The sequence below is a fragment of the Lynx rufus genome, unplaced genomic scaffold (assembly GCF_022079265.1).
Source record: "Lynx rufus isolate CCGP_SWC_20201006 ecotype Redwood Valley unplaced genomic scaffold, mLynRuf1.p SCAF_14, whole genome shotgun sequence".
Taxonomy (NCBI): domain Eukaryota; kingdom Metazoa; phylum Chordata; class Mammalia; order Carnivora; family Felidae; genus Lynx; species Lynx rufus.
In genome coordinates, this window is record NW_025814828.1 from 10835941 (window position 1) to 10844881 (window position 8941).

General features: G+C 39.4%; 1 non-coding gene across 1 annotated transcript; it reads left to right on the top strand.

Annotated features, from left to right (window-relative positions):
• The first annotated feature begins 5796 nt into the window (after positions 1–5796).
• Positions 5797–5903, top strand: LOC124509756 (U6 spliceosomal RNA). Its single transcript, XR_006961525.1, has one exon. It is a non-coding gene; the product is annotated as a U6 spliceosomal RNA (small nuclear RNA).
• The last annotated feature ends 3038 nt before the right edge of the window (positions 5904–8941 follow it).

Sequence of the window (8941 nt, forward strand, 5' to 3'; positions counted from 1 at the left end):
GAAAAGATATTCTGAGCTCAGAAAGATTCCTTGAGATTCAAATCTTGATGTCTAATAACATTTTTGATATTATAGATTGTTCCTATGTTGCTATGTGCATCATATCACATCACTTTGGAATATAAATTTTGAGGCCAGATACAGTAAGAACCCAGATGCTTAATTATAAGTTATTCTTTCTTTGAATTTGTAAAAAAAAAAAAAAATCTTAACATATCCACTCTTTGTTTGGTTGGGGAGAGAAAAACCTCTCTCCAGTACTTTTCCAGACTAATGCTTATTTTTGGAGAGTAAGCTGTTAGAGTCTACTGACATTTATAAGGAAGAAAGCGAAAAATCCTCATTTTTTTCAGTTCTCAAGTTGTCACCTATCAGGAACATTGCCAAGAACAAAAAATAAGTTATAAAAATAGATCTGAGTGACCAAAGTACGAATATCCCCTGCTCTTTACTTATAGGAAAGCTACTAGGACTAATTTCAACTCTTATTTACTTTTACTTTACATACACTTCCAGTAAGCTAAATTGTCTGGTCTCCACGTCCAAAATAGTCTGGAGGCAGTGAATTAAGGGGTGTATGGGAAGAGGTCCTTATGTAACTTCATGGAGCATTACAGGTGACATAATACTTTTAAGATAATTTATCTTTATTTATTTATTTAATTTTCCTTAAAATACCTTCTGAAGCTTACCTTTCTTGAGTGCATACTCTTTTCCAACCTTAGGGCTGAGCATTTTATATATTAATTATATCTCACTCAGTTTTATGAGTTAGGAATTACTATCTGCACACATTCTTTTCCATTTTCTTTCCCTTCACCCTCATAGCACTAAGTGGTTAGGGATATTATATTCACTGAATTCATATAATATTTGAAGGATAAGGCTATAATTCAAATAGCACGAAGGGTATCATCCTAGGAAAATCTGCTATCGTGATTATTGTTTTGAATCACCGCTTGTTGAAAAGGTGGGGGTAAAGGCAAACCATAAGAGACTCTTAAAGACAGAGAACAAACTGAGGGATTGCTGGAGGGGAGGTGGGTGGGGGGATGGGCTAAATGGGATGATGGGCATTAAGGAGGGCACTTGTTGGGGCGCCTGGGTGGCTCAGTCGGTTAAGCGTCCGACTTCAGCTCAGGTCACGATCTCGCGGTCCGTGAGTTCGAGCCCCGCGTCAGGCTCTGAGCTGATGGCTCAGAGCCTGGAGCCTGCTTCCGATTCTGTGTCTCCCTCGCTCTCTGTCCCTCCCCCATTCATGCTCTGTCTCTCTCTGTCTCAAAAATAAATAAACGTTAAAAAAAAATTTTTTTTAAAAAAAGGAGGGCACTTGTTGGGATGAGCACTGGGTGTCATATGTAAGTGATGAATCACTAAATTCTACTCCTGAAACCAATACTACACTACATGTTAACTAACTAGAATTTAAATTAAAATTTGAAGAAAAAAAAAGAGAGAATGTATCTTTATCCTGGCCATGCCACCTCCCCTCCTACTCCACCCCACCATTTCCTTGGCAGATGGTTTTGGCCTCTCATTAGAGGAGGGTCCAGGACAGGGGCAGGTTTCCTGCTTATCCCACAGTAGCGGCCAGTCAGCACCTTGTGCTTGCACAGGCTGCTCTACCCTCCAACTCACACAGAACTTAGACAAGCCTGTAAGTGTATGTATGTGCATGTATAATATTTTCTCATATTCACTAGTAATCAAGGAAATGCAAATTAAAATCGGTTCATATTACTTATAATAAGAATATATTGGGGGCGCCTGGGTGGCGCAGTCGGTTAAGCGTCCGACTTCAGCCAGGTCACGATCTCGCGGTCCGTGAGTTCGAGCCCCGCGTCAGGCTCTGGGCTGATGGCTCAGAGCCTGGAGCCTGTTTCCGATTCTGTGTCTCCCTCTCTCTCTGCCCCTCCCCCGTTCATGGTCTGTCTCTCTCTGTCCCAAAAATAAATAAACGTTGGGGAAAAAAAAATTAAAAAAAAAAAAGAATATATTGATGCTAGGAGTATAAATTTGTACAAAAATTTAGAGATTAACTTGCCAATACCTAATGTTACATCTGTCCTTTTACCCAGAAATTCTATGCATTAGGTCTATGTGTTAGGATTAACTCTCACACATACAGACAGAAATACAACACTACCATTGGAAGCAATTTTAGGATAGAAAAATTAGGAAGAATCCAAATGTTCATCATCAAGAAAGAGAATCTTTCCATTATTGCTTATCTATGCAATAGAACAATATACAGCAATGAAAAAAGACCCACTGGCCCAGAGCTGCATGTATCTACATGGATGAAAATCCAAGTTTAATACTGAATAAGGAAAGCAAGTTTTATAAGGAGACAAACAGTATACCATTTATATAAAGTTTAAAACACTAAGTACTATTCAAAGATACATACAAAATAAAACTCCAAAGAAATTCTCCAAATCCTAAGCTGTGATTACCTTTGAAGAGCATTACTTTTTATCAGAGAGGTATCAGCAAGAAGCATTAATTCTTTTCATAATATATCATTTTTAAAAATTGGCTGAGATGTACAAATGTAGATGTTATAAATATATGTCAATAATTTTTTGTATGACTGAAATATTTCTATATAAATTAAAAATATATAAAATTAGGGGCACCTGGCTGGCTCATTCAGTAGAGCCTACGACTCTTGATCTTGGAGTTGTGAATTTGAGTCCCACACTGGGTGGGGAGATTATTTTACATATTACAATTATATAAAACATTGGTTACTACTAAGTCACAAAAACTCACACCAAAGCCAAAATTTCCTTCAACGAATATCATCAAGATGACAATAGAGTTGTGTTTCCCAAAAATTCAATTACTTGCTAACCTCAGCTAATAGAAAACAAGCTGAATTTCAGGAAGTGGAAAGATGCACATATTCAGACACAAATGGGTACACACACACACACCCACACACACACGCATAGACGCTTACCTGCACACTCGTTAGTAGCCAAGGTAGAAACATTCGTGTATGAAAGGCATGTATATTATACTTTGAAAAATACCATAAGTATGCATTTTCATGGCTATAATAAGTGACAGGCAGCTTCAGGAAAGAGGACAAAATAATACATTGTCCAGAAACAAACTGCAAAAGCTCAGGAGTACAGGGTGATTTACTGTAGGACCAAATGCTTATGATAATAACATTATTATAGTAATTGCTTTTATTGTCAATAAATCCATTAATTTTCTGTCCATCCTTTTATTCCCTTAACAGTACACTTCTAGAAGCTAAACCATCAATAACACACCCCCCTTTCTCATGCAGATGCATTGATTAGTCCTAAAGGGGCTAATAAAGAGGGGCACAGAGGGAATGCCACTCTGAACAGTGTATTTGATTTCATGTCCTTTCTGCCTATGTGAGCAGGGAGAAATGGCTAGAAGGCAAAGCCCACTGTCTTGGCGCTAGGACTATTTGTTCTGTTACTTCGGCGCCAGCTGAAGCCTTCCACTAACAGCTCTATTTTAAGATGTATCACTGACAAAACTGGTAGTTGTGAGTTTTTATTTGTATGTTTGAGCTTTATAAATAGCCCTCAAAAATGCCATACTAGTTGATTTATTTCATTAGTTAAAAGCCAGATATCAAAGGGAGAATCCCTGACGAGAGGTGGGAGTGGATGAGAGAGTAGTGCTGGTTTGAATTTTAATGAACACAGCCCATAGAATATAAGTTGATTTTATCCATTACTACTCGAAAAAGAAAACCCCCAAGGCATATATGTAAATTTTTGTCGTGTCTCTACAGTGTTTGGAAAGATCATTCGTTCATTTACGGAGTAAGGGGTTAGACTTGCACAAATTAGTCATTTTTGGAGAAAGAGGTGAATGGGCCCAGTGGTGTTGTACCTGAGGCCCAGCTAGAATCTGTCCCTTTTTGTAAGAAGGTGACCCCGGAGGAGCCTAAGCAATATGGTAGAGAAGACAGTCTTCCCTGGGGGTCAAATATGGTGCTACTTGGATGAGGTGCTGCTTGGCTGATGGACTGGTTACCACCTGCCTGTGGTAGACTTGGGCAGACATTGGACTTCTATAAATGTAATGCCTGCTCCACTCTGCAGATACTCCAGAAATTTCTGGAGTACTGATATTCCAGAAATTTGATACTCCAAAAATTTGTGATGCTCCAGAAATTTCTACCTGGTCCCCTATTTATTAATAGACCAAAACAACAAGACCCTGCAAAAATGTGCATTATACACAAGGTAATTCAGGGATCTGCTTTAGGAAAATTAGTAAGTGGATGCAACCAAGGTTTCCCTACAATTACCTACTGACATGACCATCATTGGTAAATACAAAATAGTCAATATCCCAGATCTCAGTGCATAGTCTGTCAAATGTATCAGGGAACTCAGTTAAAACGAGGCTAAGCTTGATGATATCTGGACAGAGAGCCATTATCCCCTTGTGGAAATAGGGTATACAAATTCCAAGTCATTACAGCCAAGGTAAGGCAGTTTCCTGTTAAAAGATAGGAAGGGGGAAACATTGAATACTGCAGGGCTAAGAAAGCAGTCTCCATGTTTTTGTCCTTGACATTTACCCTTCCATTCTTTGCCCTTTTCATAGCTCTCATCTCAAGACAATTCTCTCATTGTCTCCCTTCTTTTTTCCATCATGGAAGAATGTGATCTCATAAAATAATTGAAAACAAGTGCTTTGGTGAATCACTTTGTGATGATGGCCATAAATTTCAAGAGGTATTTATCTTTGCAGGCTGACATTTAAATTTTAAGAGATATATCACCATCCAAGAGAAGAAACACACCTACTACATTTATTGTATGTGCTGCTACGATATGGTACTGGTGAAGAGATTTCCTTTTCTTCCACAAAACATGGACCACACTATTGACCATATAAAGAGGCAAGTTAAAACTGTGTTACTAAAAGTTGAGTTTTCAGAATATCTCGAGTGTTCACTTCAAAAAGTACACATTCTTCTTTGATTGCTAAAACTTTGCAGGTTTTTTGTATCAGTAATCTTATTGTTACATTTCCCTAAGATTTTTACTTTATTATCAACTTATCAGGCGCCAGGCCAACTTGACATCAAAAGCCTTCTCACATGGTAAGGTGGTAATTCTGGGGGAAGATGAGGACAGGGTATGCGGAGACTCTCTGTACTCTCTTTGCAAGTGTTCTGTGAATCAAAAACCATTTCCAAACAGAATGCTTTCTTCTCTGTTGTTTTTGTTTCTAAAGCCTTCTCAGGTGAATTTCTTCACCTGTGGGTGTCTTACCATTGGACCGAATTTTCCATCTGAACTGTATTAGTTTCCTTTTTTTCATTCTTCCTTTCTGAGACAGCAGGTATGTGCCAGATTACAGTCAAATATGTGCACCTTTTATGTCAAAAATTCTGATGAGAGGTTCTTTTTTTCCATTAAGAAGAGAAAGATGGCAACTCCTTTTAAGCCTTGAGAGCATAGGACAGTCCTGCTTCTTGAGGTACGTGTGCAAAAAGCATTTCTCATCTTCCCTGCCCATTGAGCCACAAGCTCAAACTTCAGATGTTATCCTCAGATAGAAATTGTTTTATTAAAAATATGGATTTCTCCAAATCCTTTTATTTTTATCAGGGAAAAAACTGAAGCAGAAAGAGTACTCAAATAATTTAGGCATACGTGCAAATCAGGCATATACTTTCCAATCAGGTTTCCGTTTTGGAAATAGAATTACAGAAAGCAAAATTTAGCATAAATGGGTGACTTTCAGGTCTTCTTGAGATGCTATCCATAAACAGATAATGGGGTGCTCGCTTCAACAGCGCATATCCTAACATTGGAACGATACAGAGAAGATTAGCAAGGCCCCTGCGCAAGGATGGAAGGCAGATTTGGGAAGTGTTTTATGTCCTTTAAAATTATACTCATTTCTTTGTTTTAAAAATTTTTTTTTCAACGTTTATTTATTTTTGGGACAGAGAGAGACAGAGCATGAACGGGGGAGGGGCAGAGAGAGAGAGGGAGGCACAGAATCGGAAACAGGCTCCAGGCTCCGAGCCATCAGCCCAGAGCCTGACGCGGGGCTCAAACTCACGGACCGCGAGATCGTGACCTGGCTGAAGTCGGACGCTTAACCGACTGCGCCACCCAGGCGCCCCTCATTTCTTTGTTTTAATAAAGTTACCCTTGTATATAAAAAAAGCAGATACTGGGATGCAGATCCTCTCAGACCTTTGATATGCACAGTATCTGTTACTACTTGGGTGAAAAAAAAGACATATGAAAACAGGCCTGGAATTGACCTATCTTTCCTTCTTTTTTCCCTCTGCGATAGTCATCTTGTTAGACACATGTACCACTCATTTAGGGAAAGGGGCATTTTAGTATGGCTGCTGAAAGTTACATAATGTGCTTCTAGGAAGCACTAATATATTTGGAACCCTCTTTTTTAAAAATTATTTAAAGGGGCACCTGGGTGGCTCTGTTGACAGCACAGAGCCTGGAGCCTGCTTTGGATTCTGTGTCTCCCTCTCTCTCTGTCCCTCCCCGACTTGTGCTTTGTCTTTTTCTCTCTCTCAAAAATAAATAAACATTAAAAAATCATTTATTTATTTTTGACAGACAGAGCACACACACCAGCACACACAAGTGGGAGAGGGATAGAAAGAGAGAGGGAGACAGAGGATCCCAAGCAGGCTCTGCACTGACTACAGATAGCCCGATGCAGGGCTTGAACCCACAAACTGCGGGATCATGACCTGAGCCGAAGTTGGATGCTTAACCGACTGAGCCACCCAGGTGCCCTGGAACCCTCTTTTATAAAACTACACCTTGCACTGGGAATTGGAAGGCAGTTTATTTTCTCGTTGGCCAGAAGGCTCAACTAGCCCTTTCCAGGTAGTCTCCCCTTGGGTAATCTTCCTAGCAATACCTCAGCAAGAAGACAGTATATTCCTTTTTACTTTGGACAAGCTACAATTCATGTTGCTAAGCAGACTGAGGATGGTCTTGTAAGGCTGTTCATAGTTGAGCTCTCTATTCTGGGTGCTCCTTCAGTAGCTTCTACTCGTAGGGTTACCTTAAGGTTTCTCTTCAACTTGAAAGGCTGTCAGGTTCTAGGTTTGTGGGATTTTTCTACCAACTTCTGATGTCTGGAGTGCGCGGGCTACACCCAGAGACAAATAGATGACCTCTTTGAGACCTCTAGTCACTTCTTGTTTGTCTTGATAGGCCAAAGTTATTGGCAGCTTAAGGTGGGGTGGACACGTGGAATCTCAAATCTCCCATTGTCACTGGGCAACTTATTGGGCCTTTTGTCATCTATAAAATAAAGGTCATAATTCTTACCTCATAGAGATTTTGTGAGAGTTTGACATGATTTTATATCTACATAGATATAGGTATATAAAACCCTCTTCCAAGTGCTCCATATCTTCGTTGTTTTTTAAGTTTTTGCTTAAATTCCAGTTGATATATAGTGTAATATTAGTTTCAGGTGTACAATATGGTGATTCAACACTTGCATACATCACCCGGTGCTCATCACAAGTGCCTTCCTTGATCCCCGTCATCTATTTCACCAATCCCCCCACCTACCTCCCTTCTAGTAACCATCAGTTTGTTCTCTACATTTCTTGGTTTGCCTCTCTCTCTTTTCTCCCTTTTGCTTGTTTGTTTTCTTTCTTAAATTCCACATATGAGTGAAATCATATGGTACTTTTCTTTCTCTGACTGACTTATTTTGCTTAGCATGATACTCTCTGGCTCCATCCACTCCTGGCAAATGGCAGGATTTCATTCTTTTTTAGGGCTGAGTAATATTCTATTATGTAGATATACCACATCTTCTTTATCCATCCATGGGTTGATAATTATAATCCATAATTTGGCTATTGTTGATAACACTGCTATAAACATTGGGGGGCATGTATCCCTTTGAATTAGTGTTTTTGTACCCTGTGGGTAAATACCTAGTAGTGCAATTGCTGGATCATGGGTTAGTCCTATTTTTAACTTTTTGAGGAACCTCCATACTGTTTTCCAGAGTTGGTAGTGGTGGCTCCTCTTGGTCCCTTTAGAGGGCAGCCCCAAGTAGTATCCCTGAGGAGCAATCAAATTTGACCCATTGTGTGGCATATTTCTGCCCAGAAGTGTCACTTTTTAGCAATAAGTGTAAAGTCTTTCAGAGGGCCTAGTGGAACAAGACTGGATGATACTAGGAGGTGTTTGTCCAAAGCTGATACTCCATCTGCTGTGTCTTGAAGCCTAGTCCCACTGTGACCCAAGAGAGCCCACCAAGCAGGCAATGATAGTTGTTGCTTCCTCCGTAGTGTTGAACTTTGTACCAGAGAAACTAGGCAAAGATTCCTGGGCTGAGAGTCACAGAATTCGAACTGAATCACAGATATTCTCTCTTCACTCAAGCCCACAGTCCAAACTAATGACGCCATTTTGTTTTTGCATAAGCACATTCTCTATTACAGATTGTTTAGTCTCCTGCACTGTTCTGTTCAACCCTGTCTGCTCTTTCTTTCATTGCTTCTTACTTTAATTCTATTGACCTTTCAAACTTTAGCTTAAAACCCATCTGTTCCACCAAACCTCTCTAGATCACTCATTTCGGCCTGAGATATATCTCTTCTTTGAATTGCTGTTGGTATAGTCATGCATTAGCATGTGATTATCATCATCCTCTCAAAGAGCCATTTAAAAATGCCATTGTTATTTAATGAGAAACGTGTCAGGTTTATTTTCTCAAAAAACACAGTGAACCTTTGAGAGAATACATTGTACGTTTTTGTGTCTGCCATAATGCCCACAAAAAATATCTTAGTGGATAGGATATTTTCATTTGCATAATGGCTTCTTCAAATACCTGCAAACCATCAACTCTCAAAGATTTCTGCTATTGGAGAAGGTCAAGTGTATATGAATAATCCAACATGTGAATT